The sequence below is a fragment of the Meles meles genome, chromosome 5, assembly GCF_922984935.1.
Source record: "Meles meles chromosome 5, mMelMel3.1 paternal haplotype, whole genome shotgun sequence".
Lineage (NCBI taxonomy): Eukaryota > Metazoa > Chordata > Mammalia > Carnivora > Mustelidae > Meles > Meles meles.
The window spans coordinates 151,246,631-151,273,409 of NC_060070.1; the positions used below are offsets into that span (position 1 = coordinate 151,246,631).

The window sequence follows — 26,779 nt, forward strand, 5'->3', positions numbered from 1 at the left end:
CAGGGAGAGAGGAAGAGAACAAGTCCATAATCAGATTTTCGCAGGATAAAAGAATCTTTGAGTTAAATAATACCCATATTAAAAATGATTTCAAAATTCAAAAATATATGTATTTGATGGGGCGCCTGGGTGGCTCAGTGGGTTAAAGCCTCTGCCTTCGGCTCAGGTCATGATCCCAGGGTCCTGGAATCAAGCCCCACATCGGGCTCTCTGCTCTGCGGGGAGCTTGCTTCCTCCTCCTCTCTCTCTCTGCCTACCCCTCTGCCTACTTGTGATCTCTGTCTGTCAAATAAATAAATAAAATCTTTAAAAATATATATATATGTATTTGAGAAATTCAGCATGTTTGTATTGAGCTCCTACTATTTGCCAGATGTAATTCTGTGGATAGGGAAAAAAAGACTATAAAAGACTCCATTTCTGTGCTCCGGAAGCTGCTAATTTAACATCACAAATGAGCCAAGAGGGCCAAAGCTCCCAAGGCCTGGGATTTAAGAAAATTAAGGTAATTTGATATGCATAGATAGTCGACATTATCCTCAAACAAGGTGCATGAGGTCACACAGATTCACTGATGAACTGGAAAAAAGTCATCCAAAATGTAAGTTGAAATCTCTATCACTTTACTGGGCCAAGCGCTCTACAGAACATTATAAACTCTATAAATATCTTGTCCATACAAAAAATGATTTTATTGCAACACATTTTTGTGTGGGATCATCTATGAACTGTAAGAATTGTTAACAGTGGGAATTTTTGTAATCCTACCATATTGTTTATTTCTTAACATGTGGAAGCTTCAGATAACACTAATGACCTTGGACCATTCTATACCCCTCCCGAAACACCAACCAAAGATTGCTATTCTTCTCCAAACACATGGGGGAAAGTGCTCTGACGTCACATTACAACAATCGGAGAAAGTCCGAGAGGAGTATGAGAAGGGAACCCTGAAGATATCCATGCAGGACACCGAGAAAGAAAGTGCTGCAGATGCTAAGACTTGCCTGCTGGTTTCGGTTTGCACGGTAACTGTCAGGAGGACCTTCCAAGGACCTAGAGTTTCAAAATAGTGAATGCAGACAATATGCAGTATTTGGGCAGCTTTCAGGTGCCATGAACAGCTTTTCTGCTCAGGAGTGGTAATGTCCATGACTTTCTCCCCCTGGAGGACCCAAGACCGAAATAATCGTCAGTTCCTACCCTTCATGAGTCCCGACTCGGTGGCCCCAAATAACCCTGATAATCTCGTTTCCCTTTCTTCAATAGCGAGAAGCGCGGGTGGCCGGGGTGCTCTTTGACTACTCGGGACGGGTCGGAAAGTTCATTATACTTTCTAAGTGCTGCGGCAGATACCCACACCTGGGGACCACGTGGCCTAACGGATAAGGCGTCTGACTTCGGATCAGAAGATTGAGGGTTCGAATCCCTTCGTGGTTAATCTCTTTTCTACGTTCCCCAAAATTGCTGTATTTCACGTGCTGGGAAGAATCGCTCGTTACCCGTTTTCCAAGTCCGATTCTTTTTTCCTACTCTATTTTTTTTTTATTTAAATTCTACTAACCAACTTCTAGTACACCAGTAGTTTCAGATGTCCTGTTCAATAATTTATCACTTACATGTAACACCCAGTGCTCATCACATCAGGTGCCCTCCTTAATGCCCATCCCCCCGCTGCCCCATCTTTCCAACCACCTCCCCTCCAGCAACCCTCAGTTTCTTTCCTAGAGTTAAGAAACTGTCATGGTTTTTTTCTCCTCTCTGATGACCTCCCACTCTGTTTTCCCTCCCTTCCCCGATGGTCCTCTGCCCTGTTTCTTATATTCCTCATATGAGTGAAACCATATGATAATTGTCTTTCTCTGATTGACTTATTTCGCTCAGCATAATCCCCTCCAGTTCCAACTCTAAAGAAGTCCTTCTCAAAGACCTGGGGAGAACCAGTGTCAAGACCCCAGACAGGCTGAGTCAAAACTGGAGCAAGGCCGTCCCAGAAACTGAGGGCTCCCAAGCTCTCCTCAAATTTGGATTTTAAGAGCCCGAGTTTCATTTCCACAATTTCAAGGGAACTCAGGTCTGTAAACCGACCGCTCTCTCAGATTTGCTGAGTCCCAGACCAAGGCCAAACCCCAGGGGCCAGGACAGTGGGAGCTTATTGCTTCTCCTCCCCCCTCTCTTTTCCTTCACGTTGGTCTTCTAGTCTGAGTCTGCACATCCTTGCAAGATCTGGCTGCTGAAGTCTGTTACTGGTTTTCACTCTTACCCTCCTTTTCCTTCTTAACTTCCCTTTTCCTTTTGCTTTTGTTGCCGTCAAAAAAGGATGACAACGGCCCAGATTCAAACCTAAATTACAGAGCAGAAAAACACAAGGTCATGAAAAGAGCCCAGCTGCTTACAGAGTGCGTAGGCAAGCAGGAAAACAGAGAAGTCAGCTGCACAAAATACACAAAGACACATTTTTGTGTCTAAATAGCTGAATTTCATAATTTAGGATGAAGAAAAAGTAATTTCCAATTCTTGACTTCATGGTGAAACACAGTTCCTTCAAGTCACGTGAAGGATGCTTTCACTGGGTGAAAGCAATGAATATCAAAACAAGGTAATAATTATGTCTTCCTTTCCCCAGCCTCTTTTTTAGATCTCTGGTATGACTCTGGTTTTCCCCAGTCAGCTGTCGGGTCCAAATTGTACAGAAGTTGGGGCTTGAGCATTTGTTTCCACGCATTGAGATCTCTCAGACTAAAAACAATTGCTATGTGTTAATGTCATGTGAAGCCACTCACTGTCCCTTCCTCACAAAACGTACCATGTACACTAAGTATCCTTTTATAAACCAGAAAAAGGATATACTCTCGAAAGAACTGAAATCATGAAGACGGCAGATGTGTGTGAAGCAGGCTCAACAGTGCAAACATATTTAAAGGCCCAGCCTGACTCATGTCTACGAACATCCCACTGATCAAGTCAACCTCGTGTCCCAGCTCATAGGCCAGGGGTGACACGCCACCTCTTGAAAAGCAATGGAGAAGTTACTAGACAAGGGGCTTGGATACAGGAAAGAATGAAAAACTGAGGTCGATACTTTAGTCATTTGAGAAGTCAGTGAAGATTTACGAATTCTAGAAATCATTCATTCTTTTCTATTATCCTACACCTTATTGCATTTCATCTTAAAAAGAAGTTCCCAAGCATATGAATTACATGGATTTGGAGAAAGAGAAGAGCAGTGCCTGACCCTCAGGCCCAGGTCTGACACTCACAGCTCGGTCTTGGTGTTGCCAGGAGCTGGCCTGGCCCTCACAGCTGAGTCCTGGTCAGTCCTTGCGGAACATAAATAATTTTAAATAATTTCAAAGGCAAGGCCATTCTGTGACCCTCCAGGAAGCAAGATAAAAACAAAAACGCTGTCCGTAATCATGTGTCCTACTTGGATCTTCTCACCTTCCGCACAAGAATTATTAAGATAACCAATCATAGAGTTTCCGAGTCACTTACGAGATCACTGTGATCTTTTGCCTCCCTCATTGCAACAAGACAATAAATCCAACTTTGTTCAACTATAGTGTTTCCCTCATAGTCTTTGGCAGAAGATCAATTATCTTGAATTTTGAAGCACTAAATATCACAGACATAAGGGCAATGAACAGTTTTGTGATATCTTCCTTTGATCCATCACCTAGCCAGGTTAAGGGGAGATGGGTTAAAAAGTTGGAGACAATCTTTGCTGCATGTCACAGGGGTGACAAAATTTTCCAGTTTGCCCTATCTTAACATGCTATGTTTTTGTTGCCATATGGGCTGTCTTGGGCCATGTGACAGTCTTAAATTTTTATTTAAGAATTTTATCAATAGTTTCCATTGTGGGGGTCCTGGGTGGCTCCGTGGGTTAAAGCCTCTGCCTTCAGCTCAGGTCATGATGCCGGGGTCCTGGGATAGAGCCCCTCATCCAGCTCTCTGCTAGGGGGGGGAACCTGCTTCCCCCTCTGTCTCTCTTCCTATTTGTGATCTCTGTCAAATAAATTTTAAACTCTTTAAAAAAAAGTTTTTTCCATTGTGATTTTTTTAACATTATATCGTTTTTAGTGGTTTTCTTTTCTTTAGGAGTATGTAAACCATCTTCAAACTATGTATATTATATAAACCAGATATTGTTAGATGAAATTCAAAATCAGATATTGCTTCAAATTTCATGCTTTTGTAAGCCTCTATCTTCATGAGGCTTTGGATCATGACAAATGTTCTTCAGAAGAATTTTCTAGATGTCAAAAGTCACAGTCAGTCGCAGGATTTGAACATGTTGGAAAGATTTCATCACCCTAACCAGCTGATCTGAAAGAACTTGGTTTCCATGAACCGTAATAAGGAAAGCCTCGTTATATGATTTTCTAAAACAATTAGTTTGGTTTCTACCTCCCTTTCCTCATCCCCTGAGACAGATGCTAGAGGGGGGGGGGGACGTTTTAGACACATCATCTCTACAGTCCCTTCGAATTTTGTGATCCCACGCTGTGTACCCGACCCCTTGCTCTAGTTCACAGCAAAGTGAAAAGAGGAGACAGGAGAGATTTTATGGGATTATGTGCTCAAATTAAGATGTAACTGGCAGAAGAGGACCCAAGAAGGAAGAAACCAGTAGAGGCTGAAGCGCTTGTAAGAGATCTTTGATTTAAGTTAATTCAACTGAAATACAAAAGAGGAGAAAGGTGCCTTTCTTTGCGAATTCACCGAAGAGTACCTAAGATCTGGGCCTTGCAAAAGGATTTTTTTTATTTTCTGCCAGAAGGGGGCGCGAGCATCACTTGCGCACCCACAACCCCTCGGAGGGCTGGACCGCCCCTGGGAGACCCGAGGGGGCCGAGGGAAGCGCGTAGGGGAAACGCTGGGGGGCGCGGTGCCTGCAGCCTCGGAGGGAACGCGGGCAGCAGGGGCCTGAGGGCCGCTTGCGCGAGCAGCTCAGCGGCGGGACGAGTCGGAAGGTCGGGAAACAGGGTTTCCGGCCTCACTGTGAGCCCCCGCCGCGGGGCGGATTCGGTGCAGCACTGCCACGCAGGCCATAGGCCCGGAAACCTCCGTAAAACGGTTAAAGAGGTGAGTTAGTTACAGCGGTTTCCGCGCGGTTTTTTCTCCAACCGCTTCCAGCAAAGCCCGCGGATCGTCTCGCTCACCAAGAGCTAAAACCTCACTCCACCGGCGCAGTGGGGGAGCCGCCGACGAGGATGGGATTCGAACCCACGCGTGCAGAGCACAATGGATTAGCAGTCCATCGCCTTAACCACTCGGCCACCTCGTCACCTACAGGGGAGGCCTCAGATAAGTGTTATGTGGCGGTGCTTAGCACAGTTCGTGTTGCAATCTCTGTTATTGATTATATGCTTTTATTAATAAAGAAGACCTCTTTGCTTTCTCTAAGTGGCCCTCTTGCCTTGATAAAGGAAAAAAGAATGAAGAAGAGACTATATTCCCGGGAGGAAGGGGTTGCGGGGAGGGAAGAATGGAGTTCATGGGTGCTTTGGTTTTAGAAATGAAATTGGTTTTCGTCACTCCTTTAGGCCATGGACATTGAAACCACCATGAAACGAGCTGTATTGTACCTGTTATTGCAGGATCCTCCTCGGCAGGGTTCTCAGATGTCTGCCGTAGAGACATCAGCGCTTCTTAGACAGAGCCATCACCTCCCAGAAGTGCGAGCGGGGACTGGTGAGGAGCGGGGCTGGGAGGTGAAGGTCAGATCCACTGGAACTGGTCCCCAGTGTCAGAGCAGAGATTTCGGGCTTTATTAAAGAATTTTAGGACCATCGGGCGGAGTTTTGTTTTGTTTCGACTTGTTTTGTTTGTTTGTACAGGCAAATTTGATTTTAAAAAGATAATTTATTATTGTCATTTTTTTTTTTATTATTGTCTTTTTCAATGCCCTCCAGACAAAGACCACCAGGAACGTACCTGCAGTTGGATTAAGTTGGGATTGTTGCTGCCGCAACTAGGAAGGGCACACACCTGGAGAGACCTTGGAGGATCTCAGTTAAAGGGGGAGTTTTAAGACTTTATTAAATACAAACGTCCTTTCATGTTTCACATATTCTGCCATATTGTTAACCAAACACAACATTCTTTCATGATTTAAAAAAAAAATACTCTCAACAAGTTGGATATAGAGAGAATGTACCTCAACATAGTGAAGGTCATAGACTCATAGACAACCTTCCCATTGAATATAACTCAAATACTGGATTTATCCAAAATTGGATAACTACATGCAGAAATTGAAATTGGACCTCCATCTCACACCTTTCACAGAAATGTACTCAAAATGGATTGAAGACAATCCACTTAGAGTTATAAGACAAGTAACTATAAAACGCCTAGAAGAAATCGTGAGGGGGGGGAATGTCATTGACGTTTATTTTGGCAATGATTTTTCAGATATGACACCAAAAGAACAAACAACAAAAGGGAAAAAATCAACAAGTGGGAAGTCTATCAAGCTAAAAAGCTTCAGCACAGCAATAAGAAATCAAGTTGATGAAAAAGCAAGCTGTGAAATGGGAGAAAATATTTGCAAACTGCGTGTTGGGTAAGGAGTTAACATCCAAAATATACAGAGAGAGAATTCGGACAACTCAGCAACAACAAAAAAAAAAATCCAATTTAAAAATGGTCAGAGAACTATGTCAAACTAGACTTGTTGGCCTCCTCCTTCAGTCTTCCAGCTCCTTTGGCTTTTAGGGGTCATCTGTGTGGACCTTCCTTTCACAGAACAATGCTTCTCCAAAGAAAACATCTAAATGGCCAGGCTGCTTGACATCACCAGTAATCAGGGAAATGCAGTCAAAGGCACCGTGAGCTATCACCTCACGTCTGTTAGAATGCCGATCACCAAAATGTCAAGAGAGAAGAAGTGTTAGCAACTCCGTGGAGAAAGGGGACACCCGGTGCACTGTTGGTGGGAATGGAAATTGGGGCAGCCACTGTGGAAAACAGTATGGTGGTTCCTCAAAAAATTAAAGATAACAATCCCACTTCTGGGTTTTTATCCAGAGGAAATGAAAACAGGTTATCAAAGAGATATCTTTGCCATATTGTTGGCCAAACACAACATTCTTTCATGATATCAAAGAGCTATCCAAGAGATATCCCATACCCGGTGCAGCATTATTTACAATAGCCAAAATGCAGAAACGACCAGTGTCAGTGAACGAATGGAGAAAGAGGAAGCTGTGCACACGTACACATTCGTACTACAAGGATACACAGAGACAGTGGAATCTTACTCAACCATGAGAAGGAACATGTCCTTTGTGACTACGTGACTAGACCTTGAGGGCATTATGCCCAGTGAGACGAGTCAGACACAGAAAGACAAATACCGTGTGATCTCACTTCTATACAGAATCTTAAACAGCTGAACGCTGAACTTTTAGAAATTCAGAGTAGAAAAAAAAAATACAGAGTAGAATGGTGGTTACTCGGGTCTGGGCGCGGGGGGGCGGGGGGGCAGGTAATTGGGGAGTTGGGGGTCAAAGGGAACAAAACTTGCTGTGAGAAGATGAGTGACTCCTCGAGAGCGGATGCACAAGCTCGTGATTATAGTCAACAATACTACATTATATAAAGTGGTAAGAGACCATATCTTAAATATTCTCATCACACACAAAAAAGGAAATGGTAATTCTGAGACACGATGAAGATGTTAGGTAATGCTGTGCAACATATAAAAGCATCAACACATTTCACATCTCCCACAATGTTCTGTCAATGATATCTCCAACTTGAAAAGAAAAAAAAAAAGGAGGGGGGTGCTTCTTGTAACATTTGTCTTCTGTTGGGTGATTGAGGGAAGGGACAAGGAAGCCGGACTTTGTCCCGGGTCAGGAAGGGAGGGCATAATTCTGTGATTTCGTATCTTCATAAATTCTATCTTGAAAAAGGTAATAGAATGAAGCTAAATTTGGAAAACTAGTGGTCCCTGGCTGCTTTCCTCTTTCTCATCTACATTCAAGGTCATTAAAAAATAATAACAATAGTAACGCTGCATGTGTGCGCGCACGGCTCTATGACATGACCAGGATTCAAATTGCAGGCTCTAAGTGTGATCTCTGTCTGTCAAATAAAAGTACAAAGTTTACTTGTTTTTAAGCTTAAGAGAGTGACAGATTCTAAATTGTTTCTGGAAAGAAAAAAAATGTATTTGGGTTTGGTGCTGTAGGGCTGGGAATGGTCAAAAATGAGGACCAGCGTTAAACTGAAGAGTTCATTAATTCTTTCATTGATTCAATCTTTCCAAGAATATTTATCAAGCATCTCGTATGTGCCAGGCCCTGTTCTAAGTACAGGAATGAACATCATGCATAAAATCCCCTCTCCCAGTGAAAGTGAATTAGGCAGAAATAGGCAACGAATAATTAAAAACTCAAAACATACACTATGTCAGAAAGTAGCAAATCCCACGGAGTGGTAGCCGGCTGAATAGGGTGGTCAGGGAAAAACCAGCTCAGTGGGCCTCACTGCTTCCAGCACATTCAAATCCAGGAGGAATGTTCAGAAAATAGCCAAGGCTGGGCATTAGACCATGAGATTCTGATTCACTTGTCAGGAGTGATATTAGAAGAGTGATAGTTGAGCTCTTCAATGCTGGCTTAATTGTAAAGAAAGATAAAGGAAAACTATAAAAGCTAATACCTAGAAGTAATTTTCCCAATTGGGAGGTACTGGGAATTGCTCTCGATATAGCGATCACCGACAAAGCAAAATAAATAAATAAATAAAATTAAAAGCTGCGTGCAAAGTATCAGTCACAGCAGAAGGCCATTCAGCTTCGGGATCTCTAGAGCCTTTGAAACCCAGGGTGTAAGTGTACTTTTTGTGAAATACCTTCCCTTCAGTGGGGGCTGGACCCAGCGACTTGCTCCTAACCTACAGAACACAGTAAATGTGATGGGATCTCACTCACATGATGAGATTATAACAGACTGTGATTTCCGACTTCACCAAAACATTTGCGTGGTTGCTTTCTCAGCTCACATGCTTTGACAAAACAAGCTGCCACGTTGGTAAGGTCCACGTGGCTGGACTCCAGCCAGCAACCAGGCCGCCACTGAGGCCCTCAGTTCCACAACCTTTGAGCAACTGAATCCTGCCACACACAACGTGAGTCTGGAAATGGATCCTTCCCCAGCTGAGCTCTGAGATGACCCCAGTCCGGCCCGTACCTTGAAGGCCGATCACAAAAGACACTGAAGCAGAAAGACCCAGCGATGCTCACCCTGGAGACCCAGAGCAACTGTAAGGTGAAGAGCATCTTGTTTGAAGTGTCAGTGCTGCGGTAGTTCATGCCAGTCCTGTGGGTATTTACCCGCCGGAGAGATAACCAGGACACTCAGGCAGGCCGGAAGGCCCAGAGAGCCTGTGGCTGGGAGGGAAGGCCATTGAGGAGGTGGAGACACAAGGTACCCCAAGATTGCCAGATCTGAGTTCAGATGCCAATCATCACACCAGGGAGCCGCTCTAGAAGAGTCTCTTTATAAAAAGGCATGTGGAACCTGGATCCGAATTTTACCTCTGAAAATTCGAATTTTACCTCATGAACAGAATCAATCCAAAGAGCATTAACAGACATGTGCTGTTTAGTACTGGAGGCTGTGGTAGGCTGCACCAGGGCTTCTAACAAAGGCCCAAATCCCAATCCCCAGAACCTGTGAATACATTACCTTACCTTTATAGATGCGATTAAATTGAGGATTAAAATTAAGTTGAGATGGGGCACCTGGGTGGCTCAGTGGGTTAAAGCCTCTGCCTTCCGCTCAGGTCACGATCCCAGGGTCCTGGGATCAAGCCCCGCATCAGGCTCCCGGCTGAGCAGAGCCCCATCCCCACCCCCCCCACCCCACGCCTGCCTCTCTGCCTACTTGTGATTTCTGTCTATCAAATAAATGAACAAAATCTTTTAAAAAAAAAATTAAGTTGAGATGAAGAGATTATCCTGGACTTTCCAAGGATACCCAGAGGAAGGTCAGAGTCAATAATAGGAAACATGACTGCAAAAGCAAGAGGTGACACAGGGAAGAGTCCTCTAGAAGCTGAACATGGCAAGGACACAAGATTCTTCCCTGAAGTCTCCAGAACACCTGCTGACACCTTGATTTTAGATTTCTGATCTCCAGAACTGTAAGAAAAGTAGACTGTGATCTTTGAGCCACTAAATTTGTGGTCATTTGCTACAGAGGTGGTAGGAAATTAATACATTACCTAAATGTTCTAATGTTCTAAAACATTGCCATGACTGGGGCTTAGCTATGAGGAAGTTTGCAGGGCTTTTTCTAGAATGATGTTTCTGGGGCTCTTCTTTTGCTGTCACTGAGAACACTGGAGGATATGCTTGAATGAAAGAGAGTCAAGAGAAGGAATTTAGGGTCCAATGTCTAGAGGGTTGATCGTCACACAAGGGACCTCTGTGACAACGACCTTCAAGGGAAGACGTGGATACTCTTGCATCCGGTCAGCTGATCTTCAAGGGGTGCAGGTATAAATTCAATCAAAGACACATTAAAGGAGGGCCTCTGGTATGCAAATAGTGGAGACTCTCAAATGACTATGATGGTGGGGGTCTCGCTCCACGGTCGGGACATTTTCAGGTCTACAGAGGATGCGCATGAACCTCGTAGGAAGAAAAGTCACAGGTGGGGCCTGTGACATATGAACTCTTCATCACCGGAAGCACATAATTAACGCCCGTGGATCTGACTGACTTCAGGCACCAGGCCAAGCAAAAACAGGCAACAAGAGGGGAGATTCTAAGGGGACGGTTGGGGGGTGGGGCGGAGGGAGGAGTAGTCAGAGACTTATTTCTCTTGGCCAGGGACTCTATGTTGATTTGGTTGAGGATTTGGAAGTAAATGGCATGTGTAGAATTCCAGAAGGTGAGTAAATGAGTTAGGAGAACCACAGAGGGAAAACTGCCCATGGTTGATGAGGTCCCAAAGAGATGTGGACTCAGATTACTGGGTTTAGAGCCCACAGTGCTCACCATAGACTCCTATACTAGGTCTTAGCCAAAAGGCCAAGAAGCGATCACAGGAGAGTCCTTTACGGAGGAGCTTTCTGATGGAATTGTTATGCATATTCTTGCAAGGGGCCCTTACATTTTGAGGAGCTACAGGAGTAGAAAAGTGGGAGGGGTTTCTGGCACAAAAACTGTTAGGGCCTTAAGACTAAAGCAGATCAGATGGACTTTGGGATCCCAGGGAGTCAGTGTGAATGCCCTACAAGGACACAAAGGTGGTATAAAAAGGTCATTCTTCATAAAGTGAGAAGAGAGTAAGGAATTACAGGACACTCTTTGGATGGAGAGAGCGCGAGTGGAAAGATCCTGCCCACACTCTAGGATGCAATAGCGATGTAAAATATGGGGTGAGGTCACCAAAATTAGAGCAGGTCCCACCGAGATTTGAACTCGGATCGCTGGATTCAAAGTCCAGAGTGCTAACCATTACACCATGGGGCCACACCGTGCATAACTCTGATGGAATATCTATGAATAGTCAATGCAGAGTTTGTCATTATGTTCAGCACGTTGTGAACTATAGTTTGAATTTCTTAAATATTAATAGAAAATCTGCTGTATCACAGACAGCAAAGCAACTGGGGCGCACACGCATCAGGAGCTTCTCAAGGTCAAGTTCAAGTTAGAAACTAATGGAACCCGAACCCAGAACTGAGGTCTGGGGTGTGAAACAGTACTTAGGGCGTTCGGACGATAACCTGCTTCCCCAGCGAAGGAGGAGGGGCAAAGGAGGACCGACGTAGAATTCCAGAAAAAAGCTCACAAAACAGCGTCGCCTGCAGTGTCGCCTCGCCAACCGTGATGCGCTAGTGAGGTGGCGCAAGGGCTCAGGTGTCTCTGGCCAAGTCAGGGCGCAGGTGTAACTTAAGAGGGAAGGCACGAAAAGGTTGAGAGGTCCCACCGAGATTTGAACTCGGATCGCTGGATTCAAAGTCCAGAGTGCTAACCATTACACCATGGGGCCGCGAATAACCAGTTTCCAAGACAAGCTTTTGGACGCTCTTTACAGTGAGTGGCAAGTGAGTGGCATTTGAGTACCTGTCCGGGACAAGTGAAGGTTCACTGCCCCAGAATCCGAGGAGGCAATAAACTTGCTCCGCGGGGGAGGGAGGGGGGAATCCAACAGAGCTCATCTTTGCCTGGAACTTTCCCCAGGGTCCACGGAGGGCTTAGTACCGCATTCTTGGAAAAATCAAAACTGTGCATATACTAAATTCCTAACCTGGACAGTGAACATTTGCTACCTATGGGTTTATAGAAGAAACTGTCAACACCGAAAAATCTCTTAGGACATGTATGAATATAGAAAATGCAAGAAAAAATTAAGCATAACATGGGAATTTTCTAGCAATTTCAAGGATTAAGAACTTTCACATTTCTAAGTATTTTTACTTTTTGATTATCTTCATTCTGTAATGGATCGATTGCAAGTCTAATAAAAGATAAATTTTTGTTACATTTACTCTTATTTATGTTGCATATACGCTATGTGTATGTGTTAAATTTTATCCAGCAAAATAGCTTTGTTTTTTTAGTGAGATTTAGCCAAGGTCTGAAAACAGTTTTGAAAATTCTCTATCCTGTACTTCCTCTCTGCAGTTCTGGCTTACTGAGTGGAATGATAGGAGGGATCCAGAAGGAGGAAAGATTGGAAATTTCTGTTTTGAGATATTGATTCCAGAACACCAAAGGTGCTCAGGAGTAGGATAGTAATGCCCTGCAAGAACGTCAAGCAGAAGAAGTAAGAGGCAAGCAAAGTTTCAGAAGTCAGACGCAAGCTGGATTTCAGATAAGGAAATAGCGAATTAAAGAATTAACCCTGGGCATTTTTTCAGCATCTTTATACAGTGGTCTCAGAAATGCCTAGCGTTTTCCCAAAATCATTTTCAAAAATGTTCTTCATTTTTGAAACTGCTACACTAAAGGACTAGACTGCCTGTTTACATTTCATGGAGAAATATAATAATACCCAGGAAAACGGTGTATATCATGCTATTTTGTGTGCTTTGCAGTTTCCGAAATTGGTCCAGCAGGTGTTAACACCTGGAAAGAAAACACTACTCCGTAGTCGGCAGGATTCGAACCTGCGCGGGGAAGACCCCAATGGATTTCAAGTCCATCGCCTTAACCACTCGGCCACGACTACACGACTGCTCACGGCTTGTCTGGATATATTCCCATGAGGAATAACACCTTTCCAGTTTACAAAATGACCTTTCTGTTGATTTTCATGACAACCGCTCCGGAGCACCTGCCATCACACTAAAAAGAACACAATTTTTAATATCGAGACGTTATTACGAATTGTAACGCTTGCCTGACCTGCGAGATACCAAAGCGATTGCTAGGGTGGCATTCAGTCCCTAACAGGTGTAATGGTCCCCTAATCAGAGATTGAATTTCAACACACTAACCAGCCACACTGGAGAGATTTGCCTCTGTTAAAGACAGGAAACGGCATTTGCAACAAATTACCTTAGGGATTCTTACTCATGCAGAACTGCTCCACAGACCCTTTCTGAAAGTGACCAACTTTATTCACTCCCGTTTTCGAAAATCTGCTTTTGAACCAAAAGAGTTACAAATAGCAGAGGATGGTTTCGATCCATCGACCTCTGGGTTATGGGCCCAGCACGCTTCCGCTGCGCCACTCTGCTGACTATGAAAAGGGCGAATTTTTTTCAGATTTAAATTTCAAAACGATAAATTTTGGCGCCTTCTGAATTTTCTAGTTATCTTTCAGTCATCGCTGCCAAGACAATAAGGATACCTTGATCTCGGTACATGACTACACTCCGCCCTCAAATACTAGCGACTCACAATTCGAAAGACCAATCAGTTGAGGTCGGAGTGTCCTTCGTCTCCAATAGGATGATGTTTCGGGTCATTAGAAAACAAAATGCATGCCGATTGGCATAATTAATGAAGGTGAAATTGCAAAAGGAGGGTTAACTTTGATCTTTCTGAGCCATACTCGGATACACGAAACACAGTTACCTCACACTATTTATAGTTTGTAATTTTTCGGTGAAAATATTTTTACCCACGCCGTGGTTTATAAAAATATCAGGTTGCATTGGCCGGGAATCGAACCCGGGCCTCCCGCGTGGCAGGCGAGAATTCTACCACTGAACCACCAATGCCCTACGAAATAAGCTTTCTTTATTTGTCCCCATAGCTACAGTTCCATAGTCTCTGCCTTATTAGTAAAACATTGATATGGGTATGTTTTTTCTCCTGGATTCCTTAAATCCGATGAAAGAAAAAGCTATACCGAAACACTCTGAGAAAACTTGTGACATAGAAGAAGGGTGAAACTGACATGTGGCCCTTGGAGGCTTTTGAAGGTGAAAAACAAGTATAAATACTCAACATAAAAAACTGTCTTTCCTTCAAGACAATTATACGATCTCACTGATATGTGGAAGTTGATAAACAAGGCAGAGGATCATAGGGGAAGAGAGGGAAAAAATGAAACAAGAAGAAATCAGAAATGGAGACAAACCATAAGAGACTCTTAATCTCAGGTAACAAACTGAGGGTTGCTGGAGGTTGGGAGGGGAGGATAGGATGGCTGAGTGATGGACATTGGAGAGGGTGTGTGCTATGTTGGGTGCTGTGAAGTGTGTAAGACTGATGAATCACAGACCTGTACCCCCCTGAAACAAACAATACATTATATGTTAATAATATATATCTATATTTGTAGATATACAGATATAAGTATAGAAAGTCTTTCTCCATCCCCTCCCCACCGCCTTTAAATCATTAATGAAAACAAATTCTGAAAATCTCTCATTTTTATGATGTAAACCAATTCAGTTAACTACTAGGTCACAGCTCTCAATCCAAGTTTGAAACAAGTTATCTTGTTTTGGAAAAAAGACCTATTGTCATTCCGCTATGAGGACCCAAGCTTGGACAAGGAAGGGATAGTCATCAGAAGTGAGAATAGTAAAGAAAATCCTGCTGAGGTCCGTGTGGGGCTTTGGAATCAAAAGCCAAAGGGAGCCTGGAAATAAATAGGAATTATGGTCCCTGTTTTTAAGGACTTTTCAGTAGTTTGGAGAAAAAGTCAACACAGAAAAACATTGACAATCGACGAAAATTATCTTTATTGAAGTGAGTTTTGAGCTTGGATTTCAGGGAGGTAATGAACTCTGAATCTGGATTATATGAAGCAGGTGAAAGCCAGGAGGTTTTTCACATGCCTCTATCTTGCTCTAGACTCTATCTTTTCACCTCTTCTTCAGAACAGAGAACTTACAGTATTTCCTTGGCAGCTGTGATTAGAATGCTTTCAAGGGGAAGAACGACAGGAAGCTACAGCAGCAAATTAAAAGGCTATCAATATTGATCTTAAAAGAAGAATTGGGGCTATAAAGTTGGTTTCTCCAAATCCTAACAACAGAAGAAAACAGAACTGGACAGAATGAGACATATTAATCAACTTGGTACAGTACTTCTGAGGGAAACGGTGTTGCTTTTCATTTCTTCCTTCCCCTAAAAGGTTACCCACAACTGACCCCGACGTGATTTGAACACGCAACCTTCTGATCTGGAGTCAGATGCGCTACCGTTGCGCCACGAGGCCACGGTGAGAATCTCCTTTTGTTCTAAATTAGGATTTAAATCCTAGTTAATCCTTTCTCCTCTCCTTCAGATTCTAAAGATTTGTCTTTTTATTGGTGGAGTTAATCATTTTGTACCCTCTATCCATAACTTCACTAATGCTTTGTTAAGAAAAGAAAGGAATCGACCAGATTCAATATTGATGCAAAAATCCAAATGCTTCCTTTGGGGGGAAAAAAAAAAAACCTCAGTGTTTTCTCATGCTCAATCTTTCCACTTGTTAAAGTCCTTCTGTTTGGAGACAAATCCCATATATATTGGGTTTAGATCCACAGTGAAATAAGAGTCACAATGGTTATACATTTCGCACTACTACTTTTCCTACAATTCACTAGACTCCTCCCTCTTCTGAAACAGGCCCCCAGCCCTGTTCAGCTCTGCAGTGCCCACCCTGGCCAGGCCGCACCTCCCTCCTTTCTCAGCATCCACCAGTTCCATCCTCAACCTGCTGAAAAGCTTAGTCTCCAAAGCCAAGTTTAAATGACATCTCCTTGTAACTGATGAATCACTAAACCCTACCTGTGAAACAAATGATACGCTGTATGTTAATTCATTGAATTTAAATTTTAAAAAATAAAATAAATAAATAACATCTCTTCCTAAAGTTCTCACTTGCTCTTCTCAGTCAGAATGCGTGGGCCTTCTGGTCTGTATAGAAGGCCACGAGCGACAAGTCAGATCAGGATCTCCCTCCAGTCTCGTGAGTCTCAGAAAGCGCTGCCTGGACCTGGAGCGTGAGCATCAGCGGGACACTTGTTAGAAATGTTCATCTTTGTCCGCACCCCAGAACCACCGAGTCAGAAGCTCTGGGAGTGGGCCCTGGAGGCCTGTGTTTTAACAAGTTTTCCAGGCGATTGTGATTCAGGGGACGGTTTGAGCATCACTTCCCCAGCCTGGAGATGACATACTTTCCTGTCTCAAGAAAATAAACGTCCAGTCTTCTTCCAGAGTGGAGGAAGGGCAATGGATGAGTGGGCTCGGGCTTCTACAACTCGGGGCCACAGACTGGGTTCTGGAGTCTAGAAGCAGATCAACCCTGTCAGCAAGGTTTCTAGATGGCTCTCTTTTCCCGGGGTCCACGTGGTGTGTCTTCCTCTGTGTGTGTGCGCCAACCTCTTTTTATAAGGACACCAGTCATGCTGGGTCAGGGCCCACCCCTATGACCTCACCCTACTTTATGTATGTCTTGGGAAGCCCTGCCTCCAAATACAGTGACATTAGGGGTGTTGGGGGTTAGGGCTTCAGCACGTGAAGGCGGCTGGCAGTAGGACACAAAATCCCGCCCCTAACAGGCAGTTTCCAGATGGTGCACCCCCGCTGACCATCCCTGAGCCTGGCCCCGGGGCATGAAGACGGAGGGTTTATGGATAAATCTGACCATTTGACTGACTCTTTGCTTTTCCACACGACTTAACTAGGATTCAGCTTTCTGGGATCTGACAAGTCATCTATCACACCTCCATCGGCCTCCTCAGATAACAAACTACGGTTGCTGTGATCTCCTCTCCCCAGCTGTTTTTGTCCTAGTTGAACTTCTCTGTTGGAGTGTTTCGAGCGGGGTTTCTGGAGTGTGCAGAAGTGAATTCTCGTGTTTATCCACAATCTCTGCCTGCCTCCCCCCACCCCCAGCCCTTGGCTCAGGCGTCCCCTCCTCGCTGTGGACTTTTCTGCCAGATCTCTGTCCGAAGATAAAGCTTTGTCTTACTGGTTATTGTCGCACCATATTCCCCTCCTTGGTGGTAATCTCAGTTGTAACTTTACCCTGTTTTTTTGACCGTTAGGTTCAACTGGTTTCTCCAACTAGACTGTAGGATTTCTTTTTTTTTTTCCCCCAAGATCTTTAAATTCCAGTTAGTTACCATACAGTCTAATATTAGTTTCAGGTGTAGAATTCAGTGATTCGTCCCTATGTGTAATACCCCTCCTGCTCATCACAACAGGTGTCTCCTGCATCCCCATCCCCCATTTCCCCCAAAGCCCCACCCACCTCCCTCCGGGAAATCTCGGTGTATTCTCCGACTTAAAAGTCTAGACTGGAAGATTTTTTGGAAATTCCTTAGTTTATAGTGATAATTTCCCTTGGTGGCAGTTATACCACCAAGATTACTACTTTCTTTCAACAAAATTTTAGACGCACATCCCCCTCTTGTCGCAGGAGGACCACGTGGCCTAATGGATAAGGCGTCTGACTTCGGATCAGAAGATTGAGGGTTCGAATCCCTTCGTGGTTGCTGTGGGTCTTCTTTATTCTCCCTTCCAGACGCTCGCGTGTCCTCGGTGGTCCACTTTTACTACTGCTGTTTTCTCGGTTAAAGTCGGCAAACACAATCTCCTCCTTTTCACGGTAACCTAATAGCTTCTTCACCCGGGTGTGACTCCTCCACCCCCTCCTTTCTTTTTGTTCCCCTTCTCCCCCGAGCGTCTGCCCCCCCGACAGGAGCGCAGCCCCTGTTCTGGGGCCGCAGACCAGCTGCAGCCCCCGGTGGCTTCTCGGAAATGCAAACTTTCCCGGCCAGCCGCCCCACCCGGTCCCTCTCAGCGCTCCCCTCCGCCCACAAAGTCGGGATCTTGGGGCGCTGTCTCGGACCCGGGGTTCAGCCCGCAGCTGCCCGACGCCTCGCACCTGCCCACCTGCGCACCTGCATCCCCGACTGCTAAAACCGGGGGACGTGAAGCTGCCGTGGGAACCCCAGGAAAGACCGTGGGGGTTGGGGGAACGGCAGCAGAAAGGTCGAGCGTCACAATGCCCTCTAACAAATGTAGGGGAGTGGTGGGATTAGAAGACTCCCCATCTGCCATCCCCAGAGAAACTCAGCAAAGAGCATTCACGATCTCAAAACCCTTAGGACCCTTAGGGGTTTGGGAAGCAGCGCGTTTGAGATGTTAAAGGACCACCTCAAGATTACTTGCTGATTCCAGAGGGTAAACGAAAGCTCCGAGAGGACCTCTGACAAGTGCCTCCTAAATACTGTAGCGAGTAAGTTAAGCCTCAATTTTTAACAGGACTCTAATCTAACCAAAACGGACCTAATCGATCATTTTGACTTAACTTCTAGTTTAAAGAGGGTCAAGGAATAAATTGAAAGTTGCCTTGAGGAAACAATGAGCCGGATCCAGAGTGTGGGACAGTCTACAAGACGACTGGCCTGAATTTTTTTTTTTTTAAGTCAATGTCAATAACAGCAACAATAAGCTGGCACGCTGTTCTGAACTGAAACGGACCAAGGAGACATTACAAATCAAATGCAATGCATGCATGAACTTTGACTCGATCCTGGATCCTTAGAAACCCCAGCTCCAAAAAACATACTTAGAGAAATTTGAATAAGACTGGCATAGTAGATGTTTTTATAAAGAATCACAGGGTTTTTTCGTTATGATAATGGTATCCTGGTTATATAAGACATGGACGTGTGGTTGATACACAGTACGTGTGTAGGTGGGATGCATTGTGATGTCCGCAAAGGAATTTTATATTCCTGAAGAAGACGGTACATAAGACTAATAGGGCAAAATGTTAACAGTTGTTAAATCGGGGTGGTTGGTATACAGATAACCCCTTACTTTTTCAACTTTTTTTATATGTTTTAAAATTTTTGTAGTTTAAGTTCCAATTAAAAAAAAAAAAAAAGCCTTGGCAGAAGCTGTCCTATTTAAACAGAGGCCCTAAAGAAAAGGCACAGAGCTCTCTCATTGCTGCCCCTCCTTGTATCACCCCAAAAAACAAAGTTCCAGCAAGACAGAACTTTCTTCAGTTTCTCTCATATTCTGTGAGTACTAGGTCTAGAACACCACACCCCTTTCCAAGTTGGCTAACTCCAACGCATCCTTCAGATCTGAGCTTAAATATGATTCATTCCACATATACTCATTGAGTACCCACTTACCCATTCAGAGGCAGGAAAGGTAGAACTGGACACTTTCTTCATGAAACTGGGAGTCTAATGAGTCACTCTCCAGGCACTCATCTTAGATGTCGGCGCCTGGGGTGAGCATGACTCCTATAGGCTACTTGGCCCATGGGACCTCACTTGTCACACTCACTTGTAAAAAAAAGTTGACTTCCATAATTGTTTACTCTGGAAATCACTCAGGGAGTGGCTGTATTTTTCTTGCTCTCCATTGAATGAGCAACGCCTAGCAGAGTGCTTGGCACATGATTGCGCTCAGAATAAAATTTTTGAAAGGATGAAGAAATGAATGAATGCTTTAAAATATTTTGAACTTTTTACCAAAAAATAGGAGACAGGTTTCCCCGTGGAACATTTTGATGGGTTCCCCTTTCCCAAATTTAAAAATTATGCTTACAATAGCAACTGACATTTATTGAGTCCTTATTCCTGGATTAGGTGTCTGAAGACATAGGGTATCTGTAAGGACATCTGTCGGATTATTTATTGAGGATAAAGTTCCTACTTCAGCAAGAATATGAGGATTTTTAAAAGATTATTTAAAGGGGATAATTTAAAGAGAATTATTGCAACATATGGCTGATTTGTTTTCTAGAAAAGATCCAAAGAGCATTCTCAATTTACCATGTGCTGGAATGGAAGCTGGTTGATTCCTCTCTGGTTTCATTAATGGGGAATCTTTGCTTCGCTCTCTTGTATTACTAAATCCTGAAGTAGTCTAGAATACATGATATATGGTAACATGAAGGAGATCGAAAAACATTCGTGAGAGATGTAGTCGTGGCCGAGTGGTTAAGGCGATGGACTAGAAATCCATTGGGGTCCCCCCGCGCAGGTTCGAATCCTGCCGACTACGACGGTTTACCCTTTTACATGTTTGCACCTACTCCACTCGGTATAATTCATCTTCAATTACAGCCTACTTTTATTTATTTATTTATTTATTTATTTATTTATTTATTTTTGCAGCCTACTTTTATACATTAAAACATTCCCTCAGACTTTTTCAAGTTACATCAAAATGGAGTTCTTATTGACCACGAAGGAATCACTGTATGAGTGAACAAAAGCAAAGGAACCAATAGAACTCTTTTGTTTGAATTCTAAGGTTCTGGGGTTGGAAATCCTGGTAATAAGAAAAAAGGAAGTTGAAAGAAAAGATTTCACACATTCATATTTAGAGCAACATAGCAAATCCACTACTTCCTTATCCTATAAGTGTAAATGGAAAGCGTGGGTGTGGGCCAGTGGCGCAATGGATAACGCGTCTGACTACGGATCAGAAGATTCCAGGTTCGACTCCTGGCTGGCTCGTTATTTTGGCTGTCTTTTCAGGTCCCCAATTCTCATCTGTTTTAGGCCACTATAATTATATATATAAATTTTCTTTTTAAATTTCTTTTGTAATATCATTTTACACAAAGTGACAAAATTGTCAATAATATAGCCACCACTGATAGTTCTCTACTCCTTTCTTACATATGTAAATTTTCTTTAAATCACATCATTAAATTGATTGTTTTCAAAATTGACTAGTACTCACATTAGATGATAAAAACTTACAAGAAGGAAGACCTTTCAAACGCATCATTCTTTGAAAGTAAAGATTGGGAGTTCTGCAAAGAGTATTTCTAAGTACCAATCTTTTCCTCTCTCTTTCTTTCAAGATGTACTTTTTCGGAACAGTTTTAGGTTCACAGCAAAATGGAGAGGAATATACCACATGCACAGCCCCCCCCCCCCCCCATTATCAACATCCCCCACCTGAATGGCACATTTGTTACAATTGATGAACCTACTTTGACACACTGTAATCACCCAAAGTTTATAGTGTACATTACAGTTCACCCTTGGTGTTATAGTTCTGTGGGTTTGGACAGATGCAAGATGAATTGTATCCATCGTTAGAGTACCACGCAGTGCATTTTCACTGCCCTTCCCCCACATCCTCTGAGCTCTCTGGGCTCGGCCTATTCATTCTCCCTCTGCCAAACAAACAGTCTGACAACCACTGATCACTCAGGGTCTCACCACAGTTTGGGCTTTTTCAGAATGACATATATTTGGAATCATATATCATGTAGCCTCTCAGCTTGGCTTCTTTTACTTAGTAATATATATTTAAGGCTTCTCCATGTCGTCTAATGGCTTGATAGCTCATTTCTTATTAATGCTGAATAATATCTCATTATCTGGGTGGACCACAATTTATTCATCCATTCACCTACTGAAGGGCATCTTGGTGGCTTCCAAGTTTTGGCAATTACAAATAAGCGGCTATAAATATTTGTGTTCAGGTTTTTGCGTGGACATATATTTTAACTCCTTTGGGCAAATAACAAGTAGTGCAATTGCTGGGTTGAATGGTAAGAGTATGTTTAATTTTGTAAGGAACTGGCAAACTCTTCCCCCATGGCTGTACCATTTTGTATTCCCATCAGCAGTGAATAAGAGTTCCTGTTGCTCCACATCCTTGTGAGCCTTTGATATCAGCGTTCTGGATTTTGGACATTCTACAAGTGGTGTTGTGGTATATCACTGTTGTTTCAGTTTTCATTTCTCTCATGGCCTATGATGTGGAGCACCTGTTCGTACATTAATAAGACATGTCAATGGACTTATCTGACACCACCAAAGATCTGTATGGCATATTGCAAATTTTGTTGGGTTTTTATTTCCACCCTTTTTACATAGACATAATTTAAAGAGTCAAACCTTTCACAAGATTTGTAACAAGAATTAATCTCTTCTTTCCTGCTCCCAGGGCTGAAGGGAATAGATTGCCTTGGGGAGAAAAGGGTCATGCCTAGCAGAGGATGGTTTCGATCCATCGACCTCTGGGTTATGGGCCCAGCACGCTTCCGCTGCGCCACTCTGCTATGGCAACTAATAGCCTCATCGTTAATATCGTGCTCTTCCCTGGTTTGTCTACCACCCCCGTCTTTTTCTTCAATCTGTAAAAATTTAAAAATGGGTTCTTATTTTTGCCTTGGGAGTAGTGATTTGTCGCTCAACCTGAACTAACTCCTAAGAGAAGGGTTAAGAAGAAATGGAAACGGGTTATTGCGGATATGTTTCCAAGGCAGGCTTAGATGGGACGGACATCTGTTACCGCACACGGTGTGAACGTGACCATGACAGCACAATGTCCGCTGAGATCCCAATGCCGTGTCTTAGACGTATTCTGTTACACAAAATGATAGACGCTGAGGACGTAAATGTGCTTTCCCCCTTTTCCATGCTGTAAGCGATGGTTCATAATCTGTTGATGGGGGGCGGAAGTCTGGAGCCCCAGGTGAGAGCAAGACACGCATTCCTGCACATAATCTTGACACAGAGTTTTAGGGGATTCACGCACTTCTAGCCCAGAAGGCTTTCTCTCATTCCCTGTAGTCTCAATTAGACAAACAAAACTGAGTTCAGGTTTTCCGGGTCTGGAAAGGAAATGACCTCTTCTGTGATTTGAAGTGGTAAGGAATCCCAGAGAGCCAAGGGTGGGCTGGCTAGGGGACCTCTCCGGCATGGAAAAGCTGAGCCAGGTGTGCAGCAGGTGAGCTGAGGTCACCTACTAGAAGCAGATTAGTTGTCTGAAAAGATCTGCCAAGGTTCAGAAGGTTAGAAAGATACGTGGATGAAGAAATGGGTCTGCGAGCTCAGAACTGAAGGCCGGCAGCTTTGGGATTATTAATGGTCGAGATGGTGAAAAGTGCAATTCAGAACATTTGCAATAGAAGAGTAAAAATGTCTCTATGAGCTTCCCAAAAAAGCCCAAACATACAACATGGATATTGTATGCTACCAATTACTTACTTTTTAAAAGTATTTAAATGAGGATAGCCAAAGTGAGAGAAAGCGGGGAAGGCACCTCTCTGTTCCTTCTTGTATCTCACTTTCCAGACCTGGACCTTCCCCAGACGCTAAAACAACTGACCCCGACGTGATTTGAACACGCAACCTTCTGATCTGGAGTCAGACGCGCTACCGTTGCGCCACGAGGTCCTCGAGGGCGCCCCCGATTTCTTTACCTGTCAGCCTGATCCATGAAATTAATCCTTTGCACGCGGTGAAGATCACGTAGGTGAATAAATATAGTGCCTGGCTGCCTCCTCCATCAAAATGCTGTCCCTCCGATCATTCCCCGATTCGGCCTCCCAATTGCTTCTATTTACAGCACTTCCGATCCTTTTTCATTCCTGGTTTTCTCCAGATACATTAAAAAAAAAAAAAAATCGATCTCTGGGGGAGTTCCGTTGTTTCTTGGTCTTTTTAGAAAAATGGACATTTTGTCTTTTTAGAAATATGGTTATTTATTGAAGGGCGGTCGCTCTGGAGTGGCGCGGAGGTAGGGGAGGTAGCAAAGAAAAATCGCGTGTTCTCTCTCGCGCCGGTCAGGGCGACCGGGGCGAGGTTCAAATTTGTTTCCCGAGCGTAGATTGCAGTTGGTGCGGAAGGAAATCGAGGCGGGGGCTGCGCGGTGTGAGGTTAGGGACCTGGGAGAGGGATGTTTTGGAGCCCGCAGCACTGGGAGGTGGGATGAACCGGCCTTTCCGAAAGTAAACCACCAAAGGTTTGGGAGAATCTGAAGCCTCTTACCAAAAAATGGGTGTACAAGCGTGCTGCTGCCGGAAAATTCAGCGTGATCGTTGTTAGCTGAGAGTTGTCTTTTATACTTTCCTCACCTACCTGTAAAATGGGGATAGTAACAAGTAGTGTCTGCCTCCTAGCATTGCCTTCATACATATCATGTGTCCTAAATGAGTTTATATATTTATATATGTTTCGAATGATGTCTACCGGGCTCACAATAAGCTCTCTAATAACCGTAAGTGGGGTGTCTGGCTGTCTCGTGGAGAGAGCATGCAGCTCATCATCTGTGGGTTGTGAGTTCAAACCCCATGGCAGGTGTAGAGGTTATTAAACAAGTAGATAAACTTTGAATAAATGTCAGTGTGACTACTCTCACTATAAAACTGGGTAAAATTCTTTTAAATAACCTCCACACCCAACATGAGGCTCAAACTCACAACCCCAAGATCAAGAGTTACACACTCCACCCACTGAGCCAGCCAGGTGCCCCCAAGACTTGCTGGAATTCTTCGAAGCATTCACACACATCACCCTCCTGGTTTGGCAGAGACTGTGTAAAATTTACCTTTGTCACTTGTCAGTTTCCTCCGTGGATTTAGAGTTTGCTGTCATCGAACAGAATTAAATGAACTGGCTTATGTCAAATGGTAGAACTATTAGTTTTTTTAGTAAGTAAAATTTTTAAAAATTAGAAAAAAAAAAAAGCTCTGTATTGGAGCGGTTTGGGATAATGTTTTTAAATTAAAGTGTTATTCATCCTCACAAACACGTTCCCGATCACCAAGTTAGTTCTGTCACTGTTGCTTTGTTTTGCTGCAGGCGTAGCACTTTCTTTCCTGAAGACCCATGATCCCAGGTGTTGCAGACTCGGTTTTGCTAATTATCTATTCCAATCTGAGGCTTCAGGCAAGTGAGTTTTCAGGATCCCTCCAAGCCGGGGTCTTAGCACCAAATCACCTTTATAGTTTATTTTGATCTTGAGCCTTGGTTCTGATAGCTGGCCTTGTCTTTGTGTCCATGTTTTCTCTTTCTACCTAATACCTATTCCAGAAGCTTGATCTAGTCCTGGAGAGCTCCAGGAATAAGCCCTTTGGTTCTGGCCAGGCCCCTCCCACAGACCATCTCCTGCCCACCATCACCCACCTGCTGACAGCTTCCCCCGGGGCTCCAAATGTCTTTGTTAATGTCACACACTTCATTCCTGAGATTTTCACACCCTCTCTGAGAAGACACATTGCTGATATCTCCTGACTGCTCACCTGAACACCGACCACCCCCCACCTCCTCTGAGGGGTCCCCCCTCTTGGCTGGGTTCTCTCCTGGTTCCTCACCCTCAAGCCTCCCCCACCTGCTGGGCGGGCCAAGTTTCGGGCTGCCTCTGCCATGTCAACATAAATTTGTGTTTGGGGTGGAAAACAGAGGTCAAGTGTAATTCTCTGTGTTTAAAACTAAATTGAAAGATTCACACCCATTATGGTGATTATTACCAAAAAAGAAAGACAAAGGACAATGGGTGTTGGCAGGATATGGACACGTTGGCACTCTGTTGTATCACTGGTGGAAATGTACAATGACGCAACCACTGTGGAAAACGGTATAGTGGTTCCTTGAGAAATTAAACATAGAATCGCCATACAGTCCAGCAATTTTACTTCAAGGTATATAATCAAAAAGTTTGAAAGCAGGGATTCCGACACTGTACTTGTGATATTTTACTGGAGAATTCGATTTACATGGGGTTCCTGGAATAGTCAAATTCAGAGACAGAAGGTAGAATGGTGGTCACAGGGACTGAGAGATGGGAATGGGGAGTTGTTTAATGGGGACAGAGTTTTAGTTTAAGATGATAAAAAGTTCTGAAGATGGATGGTGTTGATGTTTTCACAGCAATGTCATTGCTCTTCTTGCCATTAAATTTACACTTTAAAATTGTCAGAATGGAAAACTAGGTTATGTATATTTCACTACAATAAAAAAATACAAAACTCATTAAAAGAGAAAGGCAGAGGGCAGACATAAGGAGGAACTGGAGATTAGAAAAGACAACCACAGAGGGACAACATGATGACTTTTCACTGTCCCCTTTTTGGATGCAGAAAAATGACCACTGGTGGGTGTGTTGTGGGTAAAGTTGGCATCTCCTCACTCTCCTTCCCTTCTGTGCTCTGTCCCTGCCGCACTGGCCTCAGTAAGGGAAAAATCACGGAAGTTTCTTTGAGAAGGAAGCCAATGTCCTCTTCACCCTTCCTTCCTTTGTGCATCTCCTGAAAAACACAATATGTTCAATATGAGGTCACACTTTTTGATTTTACAATTCCAGGTCTGACCTTAGGCTGTAAACCCATACCATTCATGAGCTATACAAAAGATACAAAGTGTATCCTTTGTCTCTCAGGGAAATAGAACTTTGAATGGATACATTTTACCAGGTAAATTATTTTTAACTGTATAAATTTGTGTGAATTCTTTCCGGACTTTTCAGCCACTTTTGTGCTACCTTATACACCTGTAAATGTGATAATGTGATAATGTTTCCTTTTCCTGTTGGAAACGCACCTATCTCATCCCACTCAGGGAGCGAGAGCAAAGACAG

At 43.7% G+C, this 26,779-nt stretch overlaps 1 protein-coding gene, 13 non-coding genes and 1 pseudogene across 14 annotated transcripts in view; 5 read left to right on the top strand and 10 right to left on the bottom strand.

Moving 5' to 3' along the window:
- LOC123942389 (histone H2B type 1-C/E/F/G/I) overlaps nucleotides 1-3,227 on the top strand; it is a 12,622-nt gene extending 9,395 nt beyond the window's left edge. The window contains exon 3 of the mRNA XM_046006298.1: nucleotides 3,218-3,227. The gene's annotated coding sequence lies outside the window, so the exon portion shown is untranslated. The remainder of the gene's footprint in view (nucleotides 1-3,217) is intronic.
- The window catches only part of LOC123942258, a 5,483-nt pseudogene extending 428 nt beyond the window's left edge, over nucleotides 1-5,055 (bottom strand).
- Nucleotides 1,368-1,440, top strand: TRNAR-UCG. The gene has a single exon. It is a non-coding gene; the product is annotated as a tRNA-Arg (tRNA).
- A 153-nt stretch (nucleotides 5,056-5,208) lies between the features above and the next one.
- Nucleotides 5,209-5,290, bottom strand: TRNAS-GCU. Its single transcript has one exon. It is a non-coding gene; the product is annotated as a tRNA-Ser (tRNA).
- A 6,135-nt stretch (nucleotides 5,291-11,425) lies between these two features.
- TRNAQ-UUG lies at nucleotides 11,426-11,497 on the bottom strand. Its single transcript has one exon. It is a non-coding gene; the product is annotated as a tRNA-Gln (tRNA).
- Nucleotides 11,498-11,948: 451 nt separating this feature from the next.
- Nucleotides 11,949-12,020, bottom strand: TRNAQ-UUG. The gene has a single exon. It is a non-coding gene; the product is annotated as a tRNA-Gln (tRNA).
- A 1,099-nt stretch (nucleotides 12,021-13,119) lies between these two features.
- TRNAS-UGA lies at nucleotides 13,120-13,202 on the bottom strand. The gene has a single exon. It is a non-coding gene; the product is annotated as a tRNA-Ser (tRNA).
- A 439-nt stretch (nucleotides 13,203-13,641) lies between these two features.
- TRNAM-CAU lies at nucleotides 13,642-13,713 on the bottom strand. The gene has a single exon. It is a non-coding gene; the product is annotated as a tRNA-Met (tRNA).
- A 415-nt stretch (nucleotides 13,714-14,128) lies between these two features.
- Nucleotides 14,129-14,199, bottom strand: TRNAG-GCC. Its single transcript has one exon. It is a non-coding gene; the product is annotated as a tRNA-Gly (tRNA).
- Nucleotides 14,200-15,578: 1,379 nt separating this feature from the next.
- On the bottom strand, nucleotides 15,579-15,650 carry TRNAW-CCA. Its single transcript has one exon. It is a non-coding gene; the product is annotated as a tRNA-Trp (tRNA).
- Nucleotides 15,651-17,846: 2,196 nt separating this feature from the next.
- Nucleotides 17,847-17,919, top strand: TRNAR-UCG. Its single transcript has one exon. It is a non-coding gene; the product is annotated as a tRNA-Arg (tRNA).
- A 2,454-nt stretch (nucleotides 17,920-20,373) lies between these two features.
- On the top strand, nucleotides 20,374-20,455 carry TRNAS-AGA. The gene has a single exon. It is a non-coding gene; the product is annotated as a tRNA-Ser (tRNA).
- Nucleotides 20,456-20,840: 385 nt separating this feature from the next.
- TRNAR-ACG lies at nucleotides 20,841-20,913 on the top strand. The gene has a single exon. It is a non-coding gene; the product is annotated as a tRNA-Arg (tRNA).
- Nucleotides 20,914-22,406: 1,493 nt separating this feature from the next.
- Nucleotides 22,407-22,478, bottom strand: TRNAM-CAU. Its single transcript has one exon. It is a non-coding gene; the product is annotated as a tRNA-Met (tRNA).
- Nucleotides 22,479-23,526: 1,048 nt separating this feature from the next.
- On the bottom strand, nucleotides 23,527-23,598 carry TRNAW-CCA. Its single transcript has one exon. It is a non-coding gene; the product is annotated as a tRNA-Trp (tRNA).
- Nucleotides 23,599-26,779: the final 3,181 nt, after the last annotated feature.